This window comes from Acomys minous (genome assembly GCF_964271855.1).
Source record: "Acomys minous genome assembly, chromosome: 13".
Taxonomy (NCBI): Eukaryota; Metazoa; Chordata; class Mammalia; order Rodentia; family Muridae; genus Acomys; species Acomys minous.
The window spans coordinates 86,607,341-86,631,437 of record NC_140495.1 but is presented as its reverse complement, the minus strand read 5'-3'; the positions used below and the strand labels follow the sequence as shown (position 1 = coordinate 86,631,437).

General features: G+C 49.0%; 1 protein-coding gene across 1 annotated transcript in view; it reads left to right on the top strand.

The window, feature by feature from the left end:
- The first annotated feature begins 1,841 nt into the window (after nt 1-1,841).
- The window catches only part of EDAR (ectodysplasin A receptor), a 75,468-nt gene continuing 53,212 nt past the window's right edge, over nt 1,842-24,097 (top strand). The window contains exon 1 of the mRNA XM_084753599.1: nt 1,842-2,042. The gene's annotated coding sequence lies outside the window, so the exon portion shown is untranslated. The remainder of the gene's footprint in view (nt 2,043-24,097) is intronic.

Genomic DNA, 24,097 nt, shown 5'->3' with positions numbered 1-24,097 from the left:
TGGGCTAAGTTATGTATGGCAAACATACGTTCTAAATTACACCATTTGACTAACCGTGGGCCACAACCTTGAGTCGTGTCCTTTTAGAAACACACCATGATAATCTACTGCTGTTTCGATGTCAGTCTTCCAGGAAATGTTCAAAACAGGAAACGGTGCATTTCCAACGTTTCTAAGTGACTCAGATAAGCAATAACTTGTTTCATTGTCTTAACACATTGAATTAGTTTGCACCTACATTCTGATTCGGACAGAAGGGCCATGGGAACTTCGGCCTACAGCCTGCCGAAGCACCGCTCAGCTTTCTGTTACACACCCCTTTATGCATACTCTCATCTCCCCGCCCCTCCCCCCTCTCTCCTGTCTTTTGGCAGTGGCAACGTCGTCAGTCTCACTTTGATAAATTTTAAGTCATATCCAATAGCAAATAAAAGTTACAGCTAAAATCAAATGTCTGACCTCAGATACACTTCTCAAAACAACAAGAACAGCGCAGAGAAGGCCAGCTCAGTATTTCACTTTGGAGTTCCCAGTTCCTACTTGAATTTAATAATTTTCCACTTACTACAAATCCACTTCCATCTAGGAAGTGTAGAGGACTGACCCTGAGCACCCCAGGCACCTGCATGAGCTGCCCACACTGGTCAGTGAGCTGAGTAAAAGCGTTTTCCTTCCCCTCAGAAGCAGCCACTGAGTTCAGGATTCTTGCCCCAATCCTGCACACGGCCATGTTCTCCACCAGGCTCCCTGCTTCCTCCTGTGTATCCAAGACAGAGGGGGCAGGAAGGGAGCAGAGTGCACAGACGTCTCCACTCCTCGGCAGGCTTGGCGGTACTCGACTTTAGTCCCAGCACTAGGAAGGCCAAGGCAAGCAGACCTGGGTGAGTTTGAGGCTAGCCTGGTCTACAAAGCAGGTTCCAGAACAGCCAGAACTACACAAAGAAACTCTGTATCAAAAAAAAAAAAAAAAAAGGGGAAGAGGAGGAGAAGGATTCCAATCCTTTACCAGGAGTTGGGTTGAGAGATAAAGGGATGGGCTGTTAATGTTGGGCATTTTCCAGAATAATCTTTTTTTTTTTTTAAAGAACTGATCAATACTGAAAAGTCTGAATTTTACATGTTTCCTGGTTATCTTATCGTATGGCGTAGGTAAGATTATCAGAGCATATGTACTTATGGCAGTTATGTGGGTACATATGGCCATCAGGAGTTCTGGGAGGTGCATATACTTCCCTGGAGTGGCCGAGTATGCATTTATATGAGGCACGTGCTCTTGTTTATAGTTACAGGAGGTCAATGTGTTTATCTGAAGTTATCTGGAGCCTATATGGTTACCTGGAATGACGCGGAGGGAAGATGTTGAGGAGAAGATGGTGACTCAAATCCATGACGGGCAGGAGCGGGTACTGGGGACATGCTGGAAATATGCACAAGTGTGTTCTGGGCTGCATGAAGGAGCATGAGCAGCAGCAGCCATACCTGTAAACCATCCTGGTGGGAAGGAGGCTGCGCTCAAGTTCTGATTAATAGTAACTTAATGCAAATTTCACCTTTCATCACTCTTGTGCCCAAAGGCCCAAGTTGTTTTGATAGACGGAAGACCCCCACGCACTCAAAAGAAGAAGAAGAAAACCAATGCCTTTTTACACATTCCAGCTTGTTCCTTAAGGGGCAGGAAGTCCTGTGGAACCAGGTGCATCTGGCAGCTGAGCCTGAGGCTGGTGTGCCCAGGCTCCAGCACTGCCGATGCCTGGCGCGGCCTCTAGGTGGCGCGGGCGGTTTTGCAGCGTGGGGACGCCTCTCCACCCGACTGTTGGTAAACTCTCGCAGACTGGACTAGGAGCAGTCAAGAGAAAGTTCCGGGGAGTCCTTCTGGCGGCAGAGGTGTGCCTGGTCGCTGTCACCCGGCTGGCCCCAGGACTGTGGAGCACCTGCTTCAGAGAGGCCGCCGGCAGCCGCCTGTGAAACCTGGCCTCCTTCGTTTACCTGTTTGCCTTCTCCATAGACCCATCCTCTGCTGGGAGACTTCACTCGGGCACCAGGTAAGCCTTGGTCCTTCACTTTTCCGTCTTCTTCAACTGTGGACGAAAGCCGAGATGTCCTTGACTAGGAAGAACCCCGGATCCCGGGTACATTTTTGAAATGCATGTCATTTTTGGGTTGCGTTTGGACAAGCGTTACTGATTACTGTGTGTCTGTGCCACAAGTTCTCAGACCTGAGGTTGTTCCTTTGTTTTAAAGAAAGCATCAGAAACCCCATTCTGCTGTTGAGTGCACTTTGGTTAGAGTGCCAAACTGTGTGTTGCACACTGTAGGATCCGTGCTACTAAAACAACACGTGCTGCCGTCCGGGGAGAAGACCGGTGCTTCTCCAGCTTGCTCGGGAGACTAAGCTTCTTCAGTGGACCGCAGCGGCATCTGAGACTCCACCTGTCTGTCTTCTCCCGGGGTAGTCTCTATGTCCTAAAGAGAAAGTTCAAGCAGTGGTTGCAATCAAGTCTGAGACTCAGTGTCATGGTCCTATGTGGTCAGAGGAGAGGGAGGAAGTGTGTCGGATAGGTCTTTGTGATACCTGAGGTTTTCGTTTCTAGCCAAAGGTTCCCTCAGTGTTCCTTGTCGCTGAGGTGGATGGGCCTCATGCACAGGGAAGGGTTTGATTTTCCAGCCTTAGCACAAGAGGTGAGCAGGCAAAAATGTGTGATCTCAGGGCAGATGGGACAGCAGGTGTGAAGTCACTGCTACAGTCCCCTATGTTGCTCTGGATCCACATCACCAGGGGACAGCTAAGGTAAGAGAGCTGACAAGTGGAGAAGCCCGGGTCAGTCAGGGTGCTGAACACAGGCGGTTGGACACCTGCTCCCTTCAGGACTGAAACTGCAGGAGAGAGAGAGAGAGAGAGAGAGAGAGAGAGAGAGAGAGAGATGGAGAGACGCAAGGTTGACTTCTTCCCCTTCTTCAGTGAGCCACTACCCTGATGTTTTAGAGTGACATTTGGGGGGAACATTTCAAACCCAGAGTGAAAAACGAGGTTTGTTCAAAGTGTCAAAGAGACACAAGAGCATGGGATTAAAGGATGGGAAAAGGACAGGGACTCTCAGGTGTATGACAGACATTCTAGGGGCCGACACTTAAACAGTTAAAGATGTATTTTGAGCGTGACTTAGGAAATATCCCAGGTGTGTGTTGTGCCTCTTGCTGTTTGTTCCTCTCTGTCTATCTGTGATGTCATTGCTGGGGGGTAGTCCTAGAAGGTCACGCTCCTTGGAAGGAAAAACTAAACGCAAGTTTGCTGAAGTAATATGCCACTGTCTGTCTGTCTGTCTGTCTGACTGTCTGTTCAGTTGATTGGGTTTTGTTGTTGTTTTGTTTTCTGCTGAAGAAATGTATTGAAGATCCCATATGGATTCTTTATGATACTGTAAAAGTGACTGGTGTTTGTTTGGTAGAAATTGTACTTCATGATTTGAATTTGTACCCTTTCCCTGGCCGGTGGTACACACTTGTCTCTGGATGCTGACCAGCAACAGGGAGCCAGCCACTGTTCTCCAGAGTAGCAAAGGGTGACAAGCTGACAGTCAGCAGTGTGCCAGACCGCCCAGCTGTGAAGCTCGGCTGCTTACATGAATTGGGGGGGGGGGGACTACTCCCCCAGTTTTCTGTGAGTCTTTCCAGAGCAATTGTATTTGTGGAGATCCATCAGATACCTCCTGTCTTTGCACCCAGCTCAGTGCTGCCGCTGTGAGGCCACTCCCCCCATTTGCTACCCTCTGTCCGTAGGGTGCAAGCCCCGGGTTGATTCTCTTAGCTCTAGAGCATCATTTAATGAAAAGGTCCCTTAGGTCCCAGGGGTTATACAGAAGCCAGGGCAGATGACATTCCTTTCCGGGACTGGGGCAGTGTGCTTTGTGGTTTCTAAAGAATGGAATTTATTCTCAAGGAAAGGCCCAGGAACCCAGCTTCAAAGACTCAAGCAAATCTGAAATTCAAACACGGGGGCTATAAACAGGATGGCATTTTGGCAGCCAGCCTCACTGCTTAAGTGGCTCAGCCCTAGGCTGGCTTGGTTTTTCCCTTTCCTCTCCTGGCCTGCCCAGCAGCTTGGTGCACAACCCTTAGCAGCTCTGCTCTGGCCTCCCTACCCTCAATTATCCTAGATGGCACCTGCCTGTTTGCTCCTTTGATGCTGTTTTGGGCCTTGCATTAGCTAATTCCACTCACCAATAGCATCATTAATTAACCCACATTAAACTCACTGGGCAATTAGGAAACAAAAGCCCCAGCCTTTACCTCCAGCATTCACCTTCCAGGCAGTCCTTAAATTTGAACATTTCAGGCAAGACTTTTATTTGATCTACAGGATCATTATTACTTTTTTTTTTTTTTTAAGAAGCAAAGACTTCGGGGGAGACAGCTTGAGTGGATAACCCACTTGCAACACAGCACAAAGACAGAATTTAGATCCTAGAACCCAGATAAAAACCTGCAGAAGCGGAAGCAAGGGAATCTCTGGGGCAACAGCTGCCTAGTTGGGTGATGCCTAGCTCTGGACTCAGCAAGGAGATGGGCTTTAGTATGCGGACCAGCGCTGGGGAAGGTGCTAGGATGTCGGCCTCTGGCCTTCACACGCGTGTAGACCTGTGAGCCCTCACTCATTAGAAGCCCTTTCATGCGTGTCCTCCCTGTTTTCTACCAAGCTGAGGCTCAAAGAAGCCCTCTGACTGGCCAGAGCCACACCACCACGTGAGAACACTAATCATTGTGTGGGGTGGAGCCCCCACGCTGCCACGTGAGAACACTAATCATTGTGTGGGGTGGAGCCCTCGGCTTGCACAGGCATCATGCTGAGTGTATGGCTTGTAACTGGGATTTGGCTTGGGCCTGGGACTTTTGTGCCGTGTGTTGAGGAGACCATCAATGTCAGCCCCCGGTGCTGGAGTGAGCAGCTCTCAGCTTCATGCATTTGCAGGCGCCATGGTGCTGACAGCCCCAGTCACACGCTTCCTCACTTCCTGCCCTCTTCACACAGGGGCCCAAGAAACAGTTGAAGTTCTGATTGTTGGCGAGCCATTGTGACAAAAAGGCTTGGTCGCTGGAGAAGAGTAGAGACTTTGGAGCTTTGAATACTTTAAGAAAAAGCTGTCAGCTATAGGCAAACGCAGTTCTGTCTACTGTGATCAATAACTAAGAGCAGCTCTCAAAATGGATTGGGGTTCAGGCATCCCCATGTGTCGGCGTCTGTTGATACAAAGGAATGAGGCTTCGCCGTGTTTCACTTTTAATGCTTGTCCTAGGCTGTCACAAGGTCTTGCAGTGCTTAGCCCTGGTCAGTCAAAGCAGAGAGACAGCTCTGTCCTGTGGTTTGGCAGGGCGAACCATTCATTCAGTGTGTGTTTGGAGCCTGTCTTAGCTAGGGTTTCTACTGCTGTGAAGAGACACCTTGGCCACGGCAACTCTTGTGAAGGCAAACGTTTAATCGGGGCTGACTTACAGTTCAGAGGTGTAGTCCATTACCGTCATGGCAGGAAGAGACATGGCAGCATGCAGGCAGACGTGGTGCCGGGGAGGTAGCCGAGGGTTCTGCATCCAGATTCAAACGCAGCGGGGGGGGGGGGGGGGGGGGGGGAGGACACAGAGAGAGAGAGAGAGAGAGAGAGAGAGAGAACCATCAGGCCTAGCTTGAGCTTCTGAGTCATTTCTATCAAAGCTATCCTAATCACTTATGGGGACAAGGGGGTCTGCTCACACATCAACACATCCTAAGCTACTGAGCAAAGCAGCCCCAGCTGGCAAAGCGCTCCCTACGTGCACAGAACACCTGCTCATTACGGAGAGCTGGGTTCTCATGGCGTGAGGTGGGCTGGCTCCCCAGGTGGAACATAAACTCCCTGAAGACGCTTCCTCCTTGGCGGCTCTGAAAATGCCCGAAGTTTTGTGTATGTGACCAGCCAGGAAGCCTTTCTTCCCCATTGGTAACGAATGAGATGAGACGCCTGGTGCAGGGAGATGCACATGTGTCAATAATTCCCGGCCACGTAATCAGCAGGCGTTGTTCCCAGCCAGTAAGCCAAACTGCTCCTCAGGAAGGACCTTCACCAGTGAGTGACAGACAGCAAGGACATAGCATTACCTGTAACAGTGCTGCACCGGGACATGAAAAGCCAGGCTGTGGTGGATATTTCTAGATTCCTTAAGATCCACATTGTTTGATGGCGCACGCCTGTAATCCCAGCACTCAGGGAGGCAGAGGCAGGCGGGTCTCTGTGAGTTCAAGGTCAGCCTGATATATAAAGTGAGTCCAGGATGGCCAGGACTACACAGAGAAACCCTGTCTCAAAAAAAGGAAAAATCCATATTTCTGGCTGAGGCAATAGCTCAATGGGTAGAGTGCTTTTTTTAACCTGCACAAGACCCAAGGCTAAGTCCTTAGCACCACATAAAACCAAATTTGGTGATGTAAGCCATAGTCAAGCATGTGGGAGGTAGAGGAAGGAGAGTCAGAAGTTCAAGGTCAGCTTGGACTACAGGAGACACTCTCAAGAGAATGGGAAGAGGGGTACTGGTAAATGATACTGTTTGGTGTCTAGATACAAGCCACCAAGAGACATGACAAATTCCGAAATACATCTCCTGAAAATAACAGAGAGAATTTTGCCAAATCACTTTAATCCTGGTATAAAACACTTTGTTAAAAGATACACGGGTTAGATAATGAACAGAAAATCGGATGGTCCCGCTTTGGTGACGATCAGACCATTACCAAATCTCTTCTCTTAAAAGTTCTACATTGAGGGGTTGGAGAGATGGCTCAGCGGTTAAGAGCACTGTCTGCTCTTCCAGAGGTCTTGAGTTCAATTCCCAGCAACCACATGGTAGCTCACACCCATCTATAATGAGATCTGGTGCCCTCATTTGGTATACATGCAGGCAGAACACTGTCTGTAATAAATAAATAAATCTGTAACAAAAATAAAGAATGAAACTGCTCCATTTATTTAAAAAAAAAAAAAAAAGCTCCACATTCAGCTGGTTATTTGGCAATTCCAGTTTTGTGCAAAGCCACCGGATTGTCCCCGATGGCTATGCTACTACTAGTTCAGACATGTGGCATAAAGGCAAAAACAGGGACTAGTTGGGAGAAAGGGTTAGAAACCAAGCGGACCGGAGAATGACATACATGTATGAAAATGGCGCGCATTACTTTTTATTGCCAACTTCAAAATAACTTTAGTCTTGCTGGGCGGTGGTGTTCAATGCCTTTAATCCCAGCACTCGGGAGGCAGAGGCAAACAGAGCTCTGTGAGTTCGAGGCCAGCCTGGTCTACAGAGCGAGTTCCAGGACAGCCAGGGCTACACAGAGAAACCCTGTATGGAAAAAACAAACGATGATGATGATTATGATGGTGGTGGTGGTAGTGAATATTTAAATATTTATAGTATTTAAGTATTCACTATATTTAAATAGATATTGTAAATCTCTGTCATGTTATAAAGTCTGGCTCTTAGTTCTGAAGCGCCCTAGACCCACATGTTCGGATAGTAAAAGGTTAAAGGAATTTGAGGTGGGAACAAGCATAGTGACTATGAAGTTTGCGGGTGCTGTTTCTAGACTGTATGAAACAACATGAAATCACAGAACTGATGCTCCATAGGCCTGACTGCTTTCTAAACGAGAATTCCAAAGACCTCTAAATAATTTGGAAATTGAACTGATGAAAAAAAAAAAGTCAAAATTTAAGAATCTCAGGTAAAACATGGATTTGAAAAGTTAAAGTAGAGTCTATGAAGCGGGTGTGGTGGAGCACGCCTTTGATCCCAACTCTCAAGAGGCACAGGCAAGCTGATCTCTGTGAGTTCAAGGCCGCCTGGTCCACAGAGTGAGACGCTGTCGAAACAACAGTGTGGCAGCAACAACAACAAAAGTAGTTTCTGGGAAAATCATGGTTGATTTGGGGAGACCTTGAACAGGTGCCACGGGGGACCATAGCAGGCTCTGCAGGGGACAGGAAAGAGGAGGCACCCATTTCCCTCCACTCAGAAGCTGCATCTAGCCCCTGCCTGTCAACATGGGATCCATGCCTCATGTTTTCGAGACCATGGGCTCCTACAGGTTGACTCAAAAGAAGTATCAAAAAGAAAATGTTCCTCTACATTTTGAAATAAGAGATATTTTGTAAAAGTTTTTTTTTTTTTAAAGATGTTGTCCTTTAAAAGAGCCAATGTGCTACTTCTAAAGCCTCCCTTGAGAAGGGAGGTAAGACTTTACCCTAGGCTTCTTACTCCCGCCTCTGTAGACGCCTCTCTCCAGAAGGGGAGAAGCACACAATGGTGTCAGCACTTCCGGGCCTTCCTTAGCAGACAGCCTGAGTCTCTTCAGAAGCCAGGCACACGGGACACCAACAGCTAACCTCAGTGGCTTTCCAGCTGCTGATGGCTTTACTCCAGGGAAGGAAATTTTCCAATAAGTATTGATTTCCATTCAGTGAAAATCCCTTGAGTTTTAGCTCATTCTTACAGAACTCTGGAGAGAGGCCCTTCCTGAAAAGCGAATGCACACAAAACACATACCTATTGCTCCCCATTGGCCCCCAAAGCATCTTGGTCACCTCCTGGAGTCACTAAACAGTTACTCCCCATTTTATAGGCAGGAAACTGGGCAAGGAAGCTTCACTCAGTTGAGAGGCTCTTTGTTCAAGTTAGCTCTGAGAACCTCACTTTCAGGGCACCTCACTTTCTCCAGAATGCCTGCTCAGTTAGTTTCCAATTTGAGGTTTCCACATGAGAACCATTATCCAAACAGACCACCCACAGCATGCTGCTTTCCCCTCTGCACTTGGCGTGTGAGGAAAAGGTACTTTAGAATATTACCCTGATGCTATCACAGTTGTTGCTTTTGAAGGCAAATATTTAATTTGTGAGGATTGCAAAACCAGGAGCGGTAGAATGTTGGGGCTTCTCCCTGTGTTTACAGAATAAACAGAGTCCAGGCAGTGACTAGGGCGCTGCTCTGTGAGGACCAGCTCGCGCTCTTCAACAACTGTTAAACCGATCCAAGCAGGGGCATCAGGAGACACAGGCTCGGTTACCAAATGTCCTCGCTCCCAGCGAGGATCTTGGGGTCCCACCACCTGTCTAGGGTTCTCATCAGAATGGTTTCAGGATGTGGCTCCAGGGTCATGGGCTTAATAGTGAGTTTAGGTGGCCGTCTTTCTTGTTCACTCGGGTGGCCTAGAGATGACAACAGTCCCAAGTTTTCCTAGGGGGTACTGAGCCAACTAAATGCGAAGCTTCAGCTTTGCTCAAAATGTGGTGAAAGATACAAGAAGTAAAAGACTCCTTTCCACTTGTTGTGGGCGTGACGAGGGTCACAGACTGACAAACATGAAGCTCATGGAAACAGTCATGAGCAGCGTGGCTGTGTGGCCCCATGTGTGACTCAGGTGTGAAAACTCCCGAGTCTGCAGACCTCTGTTGACTGGTAGGAAATCTCAGCTCTCCTTGCCTTCCCTCACACCCTCCACAGAAAAGGAAGACTCCAGGCCGTGAGGCAATGTGGCCAAGAGCTCTCTCCCAGGAAGGGACGTGGCCTTAAGCTAGGGACACAGACTGAAGGCTCATACTGGGGGGTGGGATGCTACAGGTTGGACTGAAATTGAGCTTTGTGCCATGACTACTTGACTGTGGGGAAAATTTGTCCTTACACAGATGTCTAAGGTGCTGGGTACCGCTGAGCTCCCAGGATGCAACAGCAGCCACTCTATGGCTGCCCAAGCCTGCATGAGTGTTGCACAGAGGTAGAGGATGCAGGTCACACAAGCAGAAACAGAAGCCTTGACTTTAGTGCCCCCAAGGCAGAGAGAGCACACTCCATTGGCCATGTTCTCAAACACCAGTACCAGAATCATAGCGGATCAGGATGATCCAATAACACCTTGACCTGGGCGACTGCCTTAGCTCTAAAGTCAGGCCAGGGATGTCCTGCTGCAGTTGCCATGGCCTTGGGAGGCAGCTGTCGGGGCAGAGGTATCAGAGGCAGGTCCCTAAGAGAGGATGCCAGGGCAGATTTATTCAAGGTGTGTTGGGTGTATTAATCGGGTTCTTTTACAATATCGAATGTCGGAGATGGTTTATGAAAAGGAGAAGTGTGTTTGGTTCACAGCTTAACAGGTCCTAGCCCACAGCCCTGCAGAAGAACGCGCTCTGCTCTCTATCAGGGAGGCAGCGCACCAAGCTGGAGCTGCTCACCTGCCAGAGGGGAAAGAGGAAGATGTTCAGGGGGCGCCGCAGGTCCTTCAAAGGCACACGCCATTGTGACCTAAAGACCGCCCACCTGGACCACCTCCTAAGCCTTCTACCACTTCCCAATTATGCCAAGCTGGGGGCCACTGGGGGGATACAGCAGGTCTAAACCCCAGAAGTAGGCACACCCCTTAGCAAGACAGGACATGCTTCCTCCAAGACCACACACACTCAGGCTGAGCTTAAGAGTCAAGAGGGCTCAGCAGCTATGCACCGTGGTCTCTCCATGGTCAAATCTATCCGAGGCGTCTGTCTTCCCAGAAACAGTTATCAAAATGGCCAGAACCCAGAATGCCACCAAGATCCTAAAGTTAAGGGACAGCTTCACTGAGTGGGAGCAGAGCTTGTTGTTGGGTAAGCCACCTCCCCACCAGTGACACCCACCGGCCCTTTGTTCCTCCTACCTTTTCAGGTAACTGTCCCTCCTTCTCTGTGTCTTGTTTTTCATCCACTGCTTCCGGTCTCTGTTAATACAACATCCTGTCAGAGAAGCCGCCCTGGTCCCTAATTATTTGCTGAGATAAAACACTGAGCAAAGCAAACTTGGGAAGGAAGGGTTTTTTTGTTTTGTTTTGTTTTTTGTTTTTTGTTTTCCTTACACATCCGCCTCCATCACTAGGGGAAGTCAGGAAGGGAGCTGAGGCAAGAGCAGAGGCAGGGACCACGCCAAATGATGCTGCTCACTGAGGAATGACCCTGCGTACTGCCTTGCTTCCTCTGGGTCACTCATCCATCTTCCTTACACAAGCCAGGAGCACCCACCCAGGGGTGGCATTGCCCACAGTGAGCTGGGCCCTCCAACATCGCTTGCTAATCAAGAAAATGTCCCTACGGACATGCCCACAGGCCAATCAGGTGGAAGTAAGTCTTCCATTGAAGGTCCCTCTTCCCGGGTGACACTAGTTTATGTCAAGGTGACAAAAACTAAACAACACCTCTTCCCAGGCCTGTTCTGTGTGAAGCAGCAGCTTTTCACACCAGAGCCCATTTTAACCCACGACATTGTTCACTCAATGAGTTTTACACAGACTCACAATCACACGCTTGCACACGCACACATTTACTCATACACACGCATTAATACTTACACTCACACACATTCACACACAATTGTTATACAAACCCACATGTACACAGTGTGACATAGAGACCACCTATGTTCACATGTGCATATGTCTGTGTGTGTGGCCTAGAATGTGGTGAATATTCATTAATACTCCACAGTTTGCTCCACTGAGGTAGGAGTAGGAAAGCCTTTGCCCCTCTCCCTGCAGAACTCTCACACAAGGGGCTCTGGTCCTCCCTAGGATCCTCTCGCTATAGAACTCTCTGGACTCAGTGAACGCAAATGGGAAGAGGTCACAGTGTACTGAGGGGAAGGAACAGTAGGCTCCTGAAGTCACCAAGAGCATCAGACTGGCCTGCCCCTGTCACCCAAGTACTTTGGATCAAACACTCGGTTAGATGTGGCACATGTGTTGTCACTGATGCTCACAGCAAGCTGGGGAGCACTGTGTATCCTACTGGCCTCAGATGAAAAGCTAGGAGAGCTCCAGTCACAGCCATGTTACCTGGACCCTGCAACTCAATAGTCTGGCTAGGCGTCCTCAAATTCCTACTGCCTTATGGCAGCCCCCCTCCCAGGGGACCACTGTTTCCCACTTTCCCTCAACCCCTATAGCATGCTCCCCCACCCCGCCTGTGTGTGTGTGTGTGTGTGTGTGTGTGTGTGTGTGTGTACAGTGAAACATCCAGCAAAGATGGTAGCACAGACCTGCAACCCCAGATGCTTAGGAGCTGAGACAAGAAGACAGAAAGCTCAAGGCCAGCCTGGGCTAGAGCCTCCGCAACTTAGTAAGACCCAGTATCAAAATAAGAATTAGAAAAAGGGCTAGGTGCTAGGTGCTGGACGTGGTGGTGCACGCCTTTAATCCAGCACTTGGGAGGCAGAGGCAGGCGGGTAGCTGTGAGTTCGAAGCCAGCCTGGTCTACAAAGTGAGTCCAGAATGCCCAAGGCTAACACAGAGAGACCTTGTCTCGAAACCCACTCCCCGACCCCCCAAAAAAAGAAAAGAAAAAGGGCTAGGGACATCTGTCAGTAGCAGAAATTTTGCTTAGCATGTATAAGACCCTAGCTTCTTAGCATGTATAAGACCTTTAAGAGGGGACGGCAGAGAAAGAGAGGGAAGAGGAGGGGAGAGGAGATCCTCAATAGAAGACCTCCTGGGTTCTCCACCCCTCAGCCGCAGCGTACCATCTATTTTCTGGGCCATTGGTGACTAACATATCAGGTAAAAGTGGTTTGTTTTACGTCCAAACTAACCCGATGAATTCCCACTGAAGTGCAGTCACAGCCAAGGCAAGCAGAGTGGAGAAAAGCCCAGTAACCTTGGTGGGTCACTGGTTTTGCCAGTGCTTGGCAGCAGGCGAGACATCCTACCTGAGCCTAAGGTTGCACACACTTCTGAGCCTACACTGCCCCTGGGCTCTCACAGTTGGCATGGTTAGAGAGGCCAGTGGCTGGAATGTTGGCATAGAAGTTAGCCAGAAGGACTGATTGGGTGCCTGCGGGGCTGAGGGAGAAGTGGGGACCACTGCCTTGCTGCCTGGCTGCCTGGCTATGAGCTGGGACCCACACTGTGCCAACGCCTGTCTATGGTTTTATCCATAGCCACTGTCTAGTTTAAATCATTAACTTCTCCCCCACTGGGGACAGAATGCCAGCTGAAGTTCTGTAGCCTAGAAGTGGCTGCCATGTGGCTGTTCCTCCCTAATAGGGTGTAGCTGAAATGACAGAGGACTAGAAGGTGTCTTATTCATCTGCCGGTTGTGATAAATGATCCTAACATGTAGCAGCTTAGGGCAGCATTGGGACATTCTCGCAGGTCTTTGAGGGCCAGGAACTGGGAGTGGTCTGGATGGTGGTTCTGGCGCAGGGCCCTCCTGAGGTTGCAGCAGGCATTAAAAAGCTGCAGACTGAGCTGGGGCCAAAGATCCATAGCCAGAAAGGTGTAGTCGTGTGGCTGTCATTGGCTGGACACCCTGGGCCCTTGGCCACCCGTTTCCCTATGGGCTACCCAAGCCTCCCTACAACATGGGACAGAGATGGTACTCTCTATGACCATGGAGTGCACACGCTGCCTCCGGCCCTTTCTCTTGTTTATTAGAAGTATGTCGCTGAGATCCAGGGGCAGCAGTTAGGCTCCACCTGTTTGACGGTGGAGTACTTAGTTTAAGTCATAATGCCTTGTTTCTCCTCAACCCGCCATTGACTTCTGTGTTTCCTTGAATAAATGCTGAAGGCCTCAGGACTCAGGACTCAGGACTCAGTTTCTGCACCCAGGCTCTGTAGTTCATCCAATGACTACATTTGCTTATTAAACAACTACTCAGCTCTCGTGTTGTGTCTAGCTCTTCTCTAGAAGACCTGGGGATCCTTGAAAAAAAAAATATATATATATACTTTCCCCTACACCCAGAGAAAGTCAGTTTTAATTGGTCTAAGGTAGATATGCTAGATATTATGTCAACTCGATACAAGCCTCCATAAGTATGGCTGTGTGGCATAATTAATTAGTGATTGATGGGGGAGAACCCAGCTTATTGTGAGTGCCCATCCCTGGGCTGGTGGTCCTTGGATCTCTAAGAAAGCATTGTGAGCAAGTCAGGGAAAGCAAGGCAGTAAGCAGCACCCTCCACGGCCTCTGCATCAGTTCCTGCCTCCAGGTTCCTGTCCTGTTTGAGTTCCTGCTCTGACTTCCTTTGATGAAGAACAGCAAGCCAAATAAACCCTTCCCTCCTCAGCTTGCTTTTAACCATAGTGGTTCATTGCAGGCATAGAAACCCTAACTAAGACAAGTGACAGGAAAACTCAGCTTTCCCCCTTGACAAAACTCCCTCCAAGACACCACTTGCAGGGGAACTTGGCAGCCTAAGCTCCCAGCGCAAACGTGCTCACAGATAAACCTTGGTACAGTGCAGGCGCTGGCACTGCAAGGATGGTAAAAAATCAGAAATGTACATTTCTGGCCAACTTCTGCTTGATGTGGTGCTTCCAAGATGACAGTTTGAAGGGTGAGCTTCTAGACATCCACTAAGAGGTGCAGAAATAATTCCCACCCTTCAGGAACAAAAACACTGAGGAGTTAGGGAGACCTTGTAACCTCATCCCAGCCTGGCCTTGAGAGGTGACCCCTTAGCGTTGGACATTCTCCCGTCCCTGTCCCAGGAACTGCAGAGAGCCCCACTCAGCCCTCTCTCTCCAACTCTTTCCCGGGTTAGTTAGAGTGCTCACCAGTGGGGGTTTACGTAGGGAAAGAAAAAGGCTTGCTACTCTATCCCTCTCACTTGATCACGACTGCACTCTAGCTCCAGGGTGAGACGTAAATTGTTTAGCAAGCTTGCTTCATTGATCCCACAACAAATTAAGGCTCTTTCGGGTCTTGCTTTAAGATGTGAAATTCTAGGTTTACAGAAGTGCTAAAACAAAACAAACAGACAAACAAACAAACAAACAAAAAGTCCACCAAATTTTCATGAAAGCTACAATTAGACCAATGTCCTACTTTCCCTCTACAAGCTTTGGATGTTTTTGTTTTGTGCTTCCCTCTGTCCCACAGGCAGGATGGAATTGTAAATAGTCACAGAACCCTGGGACCTGATGCCCAGCCCTTCTGGGGTCACTCTTACACACACACACACACACACACACACACACACACACACACTCACACCTAATTCTGTTCTATGCCCTGTGTTATATGGAGACCCCTGGGTTTCTATCTATCTCCTGGCCATCTGGCTCCACAGCCTGCCTCGGTATGTCCAGCTCCCAGAGCGCCCCTCCCCCAACTCAGGGCCCAAGTATACTCAGAGCCCCTGCTGCCTTTTGCATCTCAGCCTCAGAAGCAGCCTCCTCATAGAACTCTCGGCTCTGAGATCTCTAGCTTCGACTTCACGCCCTGTCTAAAGATCAAGGGATCGTGGGATGGTCCATCACCCCTCAGCAAGTCCAGATATCTCTGGCTCTCTGTGTTCTAATGAATTCTCTTCTGTGTCCCTATGCACTACTTTGGGTCTCGATCCATAGGAACCCATGTCCGAGGAGGTTCCCTCCCGGCAGAGGTTTGAATACTAGAGCTGTCCCCTCACCATTTCCTCGTCTGCTGTGCTGGCCACGGTACAATGAGTTACACTTTCCACATAACCAAATAGTCAGGGTTTACATTTCACCAAAGCCTCTGTTGAGACAGCTCTTCCTTCCTTCCTTCCTTCCTTCCTTCCTTCCTTCCTTCCTCCTTCCCCTTCTTTCTTTCCTTCCTTATATTGTGTATGTGAAGTTGTATGTGTGTATGTGCGTGTGCGTGCGCTCGTGCACACATGCATGTGTGTGAAGAAGCCGGAGGTCAATCCTGAGTGTCGTGTTTCTTCGGTAACTTTTTTGAGATGTGGTCTCTTACAGCTCTCCCTGGGGCTTGCCAGGTAGCCAAGTTAACTGACCAGTGAGCTGCAGGGATCCACCTGCCTCCACCCTGCTAGCCCTGAGATTAACGGGTGCCCCCTGTCCAGCTCTTTCTGTGGGTGCTCATGATGGACCTTGGCTTGCCCTGCAAGTATTTTACTGGTGTTCTGAGATACCCCGCTGCCCTGCAACTGCCTGTTTCCTGACCCTGATCAGACCCTTGGCGATTCTTGACACATTGCCTGGGTCATTCCATCGCCTTTCTTGGAACCTTGAATCTGTTTGCCAGCTCTTTGACGTTGTGACTCAGATTTGGGGTTTGTTGTTGTTGTTGTTTTACCACGTCTCTAACTTTCCAACCAGACTCTGCAGTCCCAGGGCCAGGACCTGTCTTTCCTGTCCTGTTATTATTCTCAGTCCTGAAATAGTGTCACACATTTAGTGGACTGTTAAGAAATATCTTTTTTTCATGTTTTAGAGTAAATTTCCAATACTTAATCAAAATTGGATTGAAAAAGAAAGACCTCAGCCAGAATGGTACCACACCACTCCCTAGCCCTCCCTGAGCTGTAGCACAACTGTTGCTTGTGCTCACCAAACGTCCACCTGCATAGTGACATCCTCCTGGCTCCTCATGTGTGGCCCGTATGTGGGTCTCTGGTGTCCGGCTTCATTAACATGTGGCACGCGCCCAAAGTGCATGGTCCCTGAATCATGGGAGATACAGCTACCTGTCCTCAGCCATGGGCGTATAATTTCATAGCACAGCCGAGGGAGAAATGAGTCTGTAAACTGGCTGAGGGCTGAGAAAGACAGAATCAAGCTACAGAGCGGAAGGAACATGTCCAGGGAGTGAGGGAGGATGAGGAAGGCAGAAGCAGAGAAGAGACAGCTGCGAGCTAGCATGGGCCTCGTCCTGCGCGCGGGCACTGGGACGCCATCACAGCCACCTTCTCATGTTGTCAGATCCAGTTTGTTTGTTTGTTTGTTTAAAGATTTATTAATTCTTTGTAGAGTATTCTGTCAGCATGTGTGCGCCAGAAAAGGGCACCAGATCTCATTATGGATGGTTGTGATCCACCATGTGGTTGCTGGGAATTGAACTCAGGACCTTTGGAAGAATAGACAGTGGCTTAACCTCTGAGCCATCTCTCCAGCCCGTCAAATCCAGCTTTTAAGGAGTGTGTGAGCTGTGTGTGTGTGTGTGCTAGGGCACTTGATGAAGGAGTATAAGACGGCCCTGCTGCCCCAGGAGCACTGAGCATTCACCCACATGTCAAGAGGAATGCCGCCTAGGGTCCTACAGGGCAATGAAGCTTTGATAGTCTTTATTGTCTTTTTCACATGGCCACAATCTGCAAGCTAATATAATCCCATAGGGACAGGGCTTTGGCCAAACAAATAATATATACTGAAGTCAAGGCATGTACTCACTCAGAGATTCCATCATTTCAGGCAGATGTAGGTCCCAAGAAAGGCTGTTTCCCTCCAGGTGGCTTAGATGCAAGTTCAGAATGGTTTCTTTTTTTTTTTTTTTTTTTTTTTTTTTCTGCTTGTTTCGATCTGGGTCCAGGGATTTTATTTTGTTGTTATTTTTAATAATTTATTCTTTGGTAATTTCATACATTTATACGATGAAACATGACCATAGCCCACCCTCCATCTCTACAGTTTTCTCTGCCTCCTGACCCCTCCACTGGTACCTTTTTATCAAGCTTTAGCTCCAGGTGACCCCAAGTATAAGATGAATTCTGTTCACACAGTACCGTGGAAAACAGCAGCTCACTTCTTTCCTGGTAGCCATATAAGGAGTTGCTCACCCTAAGCCTTGCTTCCCCAAATGAGGGTGTCTACTAGGCTCTCCTGTTTCAATTCCCAATAAGACACAGGGTCTCTCTGGGCTCTGGGACAGACCAGAAAGCTCCGCATGGGCGGGCAGGGTTCAGAGGGCGGTCACTCTGCACCAGCACCGGCTTCCAACCCCGGTTTGCAAAGCTGCAACAAGAGAAATGACTTGGGATTACGAATAAGTACTATGGCTCATTTCATCTCATCCTCGTGCACTTCTCTGCTTGTTTGTGTAAACTTACAGTGTACATCAGGTGCTAAAGGAGGAGTTTAATAGGCTGTCGAATGGATAGAATGTTTAGTCCCCAAAATGTGTTTGTTTGTTTGTCTGTTTGTTCTTCGAGACAGGGTTTCTCTGTGTAGCCTTGGCTGTCCTGGACTGGATCTGTAGACCATGCTGGACTTGAACTCGCAGAGAGTCGCCTGCCTCTGCCTCCCTAGGTGCTGGGATTACAGGCGTGATCCACCAATGCCCAGCTCAGTCCAAAGCATTTTTAAGGTATTGTTTTTATTATTTTTAGTTGTGTGTGTACATTCTGTGTCTGTATGTGGTGTGTGCACGTGATTGCAGGTACCCACAGAGGCCATAGGCATTCTGTGTCTGTATGTGGTGTGTGCACGCGATTGCAGGTACCCACAGAGGCCATAGGCATTCTGTGTCTGTATGTGGTGTGTGCACGCGATTGCAGGTACCCACAGAGGCCATAGGCATTCTGTGTCTGTATGTGGTGTGTGCACGCGATTGCAGGTACCCACAGAGGCCATAGGCATTCTGTGTCTGTATGTGGTGTGTGCACGCGATTGCAGGTACCCACAGAGGCCATAGGCATTCTGTGTCTGTATGTGGTGTGTGCACGTGATTGCAGGTACCCACAGAGGCCATAGGCATTCTGTGTCTGTATGTGGTGTGTGCACGTGATTGCAGGTACCCACAGAGGCCATAGGCATTCTGTGTCTGTATGTGGTGTGTGCACGAGATTGCAGGTACCCACAGAGGCCATAGGCATTCTGTGTCTGTATGTGGTGTGTGCACGCGATTGCAGGTACCCACAGAGGCCATAGGCATTCTGTGTCTGTATGTGGTGTGTGCACGCGATTGCAGGTACCCACAGAGGCCATAGGCATTCTGTGTCTGTATGTGGTGTGTGCACGCGATTGCAGGTACCCACAGAGGCCATAGGCATTCTGTGTCTGTATGTGGTGTGTGCACGCGATTGCAGGTACCCACAGAGGCCATAGGCATTCTGTGTCTGTATGTGGTGTGTGCACGCGATTGCAGGTACCCACAGAGGCCATAGGCATTCTGTGTCTGTATGTGGTGTGTGCACGTGATTGCAGGTACCCACAGAGGCCATAGGCATTCTGTGTCTGTATGTGGTGTGTGCACGCGATTGCAGGTACCCACAGAGGCCATAGGCATTCTGTGTCTGTATGTGGTGTGTGCACGCGATTGCAGGTACCCACAGAGGCCATAGGCATTCTGTGTCTGTATGTGGTGTGTGCACGCGATTGCAGGTACCCACAGAGGCCATAGGCATTCTGTGTCTGTATGTGGTGTGTGCACGCGATTGCAGGTACCCACAGAGGCCATAGGCATTCTGTGTCTGTATGTGGTGTGTGCACGCGATTGCAGGTACCCACAGAGGCCATAGGCATTCTGTGTCTGTATGTGGTGTGTGCACGCGATTGCAGGTACCCACAGAGGCCATAGGCATTCTGTGTCTGTATGTGGTGTGTGCACGTGATTGCTGGTACCCACAGAGGCCATAGGCATTGGATCTCACCCCTCCTCCCAGCTGGAGTTATCAGCGCTTTGTGATCCACCTGATGTGGATGCTGGGAATCAAACTCCTGTGGTTGTGCCTGTAACCAATGAGGCATCATCTCCCCAGTCCCTGAGGAATTGTGTGTGTGTGTGTGTGTGTGTGTGTGTGTGTGTGTGTGTGTGTGTGTGTGTGTGCTGTTAGAGATGCAGAATGAAAATGAAAAAAGAAAAGAGGTAAAGACATAGGGGAAGAGGGGAGAAAGAAGATAAAACAGAAAAGTAGAAGGCTTGGAGATGTGTGTTCCAAACCATTCCATTTCAAGTTTTAATACACATCCGAGCCTCCTGAAAATCTAACGTAAAGGCAGATATGGATGGAGTGAGTCTAGGTCCTTTCCAGATTCTGTGTTCCTTCTAGGCTCCCCGCTGATGCTGAGACAGCACCTTGCACACCTCGAAGTTTCCTCAGCAGTGAGAGTAAGGTCAATGGCCCCTCAGGTTGCCACTGTTAAATGCAAGGGGGACAGTCAAGCAAAAGAGTCCAACTCCATGCCAGCCAGGCACTGCCATGGTACCTTGCTGAGGGGCTCTGGGGACAGTCCTGGGCGTCCTGACAGTCAGCACTTGGTAGCACTTTCACTCTCAATTCTGTTGCTTTCCTGGAGACGACAGGGGTCCCCTGCTCTGAGCCCCTCTGCTCCTGGATTGGCGGCTGGGCGGGACTCCCTGTCTCCACAAAGCTGGAGTTGGCAGGTTACTTAGACGGTCTAATCTCTAGATTTTTCTCTCTTTTGTCTCTGGGAAGTCGCTGTTCTCAGTAACATTGTTACAAGAAGAGCCGTTTATCTTGCTGGGGTCTTACTTTCCTTTTTAAAAAAAAATTCCACCTATGAACTCCTCAAACAAACAGAAGCACACTGTCTAGTCTCCTCCAGTAGCTTGTACTATTGGAAGCTCTGGCGGGGAGAGGGGCGGACAATTGGGCTGAGAAGCAAGACTGAACAATTAAATGAGCAAAGCCTTACCAAGTTTCTCTACAAAGATGCGCTCTCTCATGCACAGATAACCCTGTTCCGTTTCAAGTTTTACAACCACTTCATCTGGGCAGAAAAATAAGGAAGTCAGTTGGTGCACACCGTGCTGTTGTGAATGCCTTGATTTAAAAAAAAAAAAAAAAGGATGAAAGAGAGGAGAGGGGCCGGGGAACACAGACTTGAAAGACCCGCGGAGCCGCAGTTCCCCATCCTCAGCCCCTTTGCTGGCCTACATGCCCTCAAAGCATCTTCTCCCCTGTACGCTCACAGCAGCCTCGGGGAAAACGGGAACCATTGAAGTAAGAGAAAATTCTAGCCTTTGATATTTTCTCTCTGTCTGTCTTCTGTTTGTCTCTGAAATATAAATCCACAGCGGTTATCACAGACTCTTGATCTCAGAAGCAGAGACTGGCTGACACTCTGGGGCGAATCCACTTTCCCCTCCCCCTTTTCTTTGCTTTCCTGTTTGTGGAACTGTACTCCTATTGGTCTGTTTAGCTGAAGGACAGTGGTCCACCTGCACTCAGGGCCTTCTGCCAGCGCAGGTCCCCGATTCCAGCTACCACGGAACCCTCACAGAGGCAACGAGCTGCACCCATGACACCAGTAACTTACCATGCAGCCCGCAGAGCTCCGGAAAACCAAACGCAGTAGCCAGATGTGCAGGAACCAGGACAGCTCCCTAAACCTGATTATCCCTGGTGTTCAGAACAAAGCCGCTGCTCTCCTTGCAGGCCTCCAGCGGCAGCTCCTGGAGAGAGTACAGTGCTGGGACCCACGCTGTAGGCACTGAACCACTTAACTGCTCCGTGGCCCTGGGACACTTCGTGATAAAGGGGTTTTCTGTGTTCCAGGAGGGCCCCCCCTGAAAAGGTCTACGGCCATGAGCTCCAAGCTCCCTGTTAGATCAGAGGCGAGGTGAAAATAAAGGAAAAGACGGGCACCTCCAGAGCAGAAGCGGTCTTTAATCAGAACAACTGAAGGGCTGAAGTCTCTCCAGAGAATGGAGACCCGAGACTGTGGGCATGTGGGATGGAGGCCTTGGCGTTTCATTAGATGGAAAATAGTGAACTTTAGGGACGGAAGATTCCATCTGCGGAGCAGTTCTCCGGCAGTCTTAAAGTGGTGGATACAAGTGGGTTCGTTATGCAGATCTTACCAGAAGCTTCCATGGGTGTTATCGTCAACCCTCCAGCCCAGAGCATCTCAGCCCACTTAAAGTGGTGGGCACAAGTGGGTTCGTTATGCAGATCTTACCAGAAGCTTCCATGGGTGTTATCGTCAACCCTCCAGCCCAGAGCGTCTCAGCCCACCTGAGGCGATTAAGTGATCAGCTCTTCCCTCCTTGCTCCGTGCACCATGCTCGCCCAATGAAGACCTGGAGTGACACTAGCAAATATTAAAATCTTCACTAACCTTCTATGCATTCATTGCAGATTATCTGATTCAAAGGTACAGCTATTTCTCAAAGTACAATGGGATTCTGTCCTGATAAACCAAAAAATATCCAAAAATACATTGACTAAAGGCTGGAGAGATGATGGCTCAGCAGTTAAGAACACATATCCCCAACACCCACACTGGGCAACTCACGGACACCTATAACTGCAGCTCTAAAGGACCCCACGACTTCCTCTATGGCACCTGCATACACCTTTAAAAATCCACTAACTGCATCTACCACATGTCCTTGAAGAGCAGGTCAGCTGTGCACTTGGGACGGGCTGTGCACTTGGGACCAGGCTTGCTGTCACATCCAAGGCCAGCATGTTGAGGATCCAAATTCAAAGTCTGAAGCGGTTGCCGCTGAATGCCTATCTCAGACCATCCCAAGTCAAGGGGGATTCTCAGTGTTAAAAGTAACAAAACAGAATTTGGCTAGTTAATAAAATGCTATGTGAGTAAATCCTTGAGTTCTTGAAATTTAATCTGTGGCAGGACAAGGATGGGGAGGGAACTAAAGGTGAGAGGATTGCTTCAGGTAAACCTGATCAAAAACAGCTGAATGTGCTAATAGCTTTCTTATCAGAATCTCTTGGGGGTGGGGGTGGGGGGCAGAAACTGCAGGAGATCCAAGGATGTGATGATGTCAGATGTTTTCCTGGTGCATCTTAAGAGCCCCAGTTGGAAGGCAGAAGATGTCACTCAAAGATAAGGAAATTGGACCTGAATTTTATAACTGGATTTGATTAACACTGATTTGAGGTTGAGAATACCTGGTTTTTCCAGTTTGGAGGGGAAAGCATCTTTGCCTGAAGGGTTGGATACAGAAGGGAAACCTTGGGGCAAAGGAGTCTGAAGCAGGGGAGGGGTCCAGGACATGAAAGGTCCCCATCTTGGGTTTCCTCTGTGATGTGATAAAACCTCTGCTGCCCTCTTTTCCCCTGCCAAATGCCACACCTCCCCAGCAGCAAATGCCAACCTAACAGCCGTGAGGCCACAGGCCTCCCCATCAGGGCAGTCCCCACAAGGAACTGGGAAAAGCACACAGGTGTTCAAAGGTATGGGCAGACCCTGCTTCCCCTGTGGAATGCAGGAGAAAATGCAGTCAGACTCTCCTAAGCGCTTCCTTGTTGGCAACCTCTTTCTCTTAGTGGATTTGAGGACAAGTGGAACGTATACTATCATTCATTCAAAGAGACACCTGGGACCACTCTTCATCCATGTACACACACACACACACACACACACACACACACACACACACACACATTTTCTAACTTGGAGAAATGTTTTAAATGGGGTAATATTAAATAAAGTGTGCCTTTAGGAAGTCCTGGGACTGTCGGTGGGTTGTAGTATTGAAGATAAAGCTTTAGATAATTGAATTTTTTTTTTATTTTTCAATGTTAAGCTGAAATTTACAGGACCTCACTAAGCTAATGGGAATGAATTGATCCTTGTTCTAAATGTATTGCTGGTGTATGGTTTTCTTTTTGTCGTGATGGATGGCTTGTTGAGTTTCCCCAAAAGATTTTGTCTGAAGCACTCTGAATGGGCATTTTACTTGCTTCTTTGCCTCACTGACTGGGGAGTGGGAGGGGGGTTGAATCTAGAGCCTTGCAGTGCCAGGCAAGTGCTGTCACTTAATCATATCGCCAGCTTTCTCTTTACACTGTTTGTTTTGGGTTTTGGGTTTTTCGAGACAGGGTTTCGTTGTGTAGCCTTGACTGTCCTGGACTCACTTTGTAGACCAGACTTGCCTAGAACTCACAGCGATCCACCTGCCTCTGCCTCCCTGAGTGCTGGGATTACAGGCGTGTGCCACTGTACTCAGCTCTCTTTTTACTTTTTTGAGACCCAGTAACCAAGGCCTGCCTTGAACTCACCTTTTAGCCCAGGAAATCCTTAAACTCCCAGGCCTCCTTCCTCGGTGTCCCTAGTAGGTGGGATCAGAGGCGGGCACTGCCACACCTGTTTAGATGGCGTTCTGGCTAGGAAGAGCCACGGCATGAGCGGCGAGCCTCAGTTTGGGATCTGGGTCTGTGGGAGCTTCCTGTGGACTTCCACTTTGCATTTGTGTTTTTTTTTCTAGAATCAGTTAGCTGCGGTTTCCGATGCTCACAGACTTGGTTCCTGAACAACAGCCCTTCCGTATTGGCTCCTCTCCTTCCCTGCTTCCCATGAGAAGGATTGCTTTGAGCGTCATACAACAAGGATTGCTCTAGTAACATGGTTGGCTTCCGGCTCCAA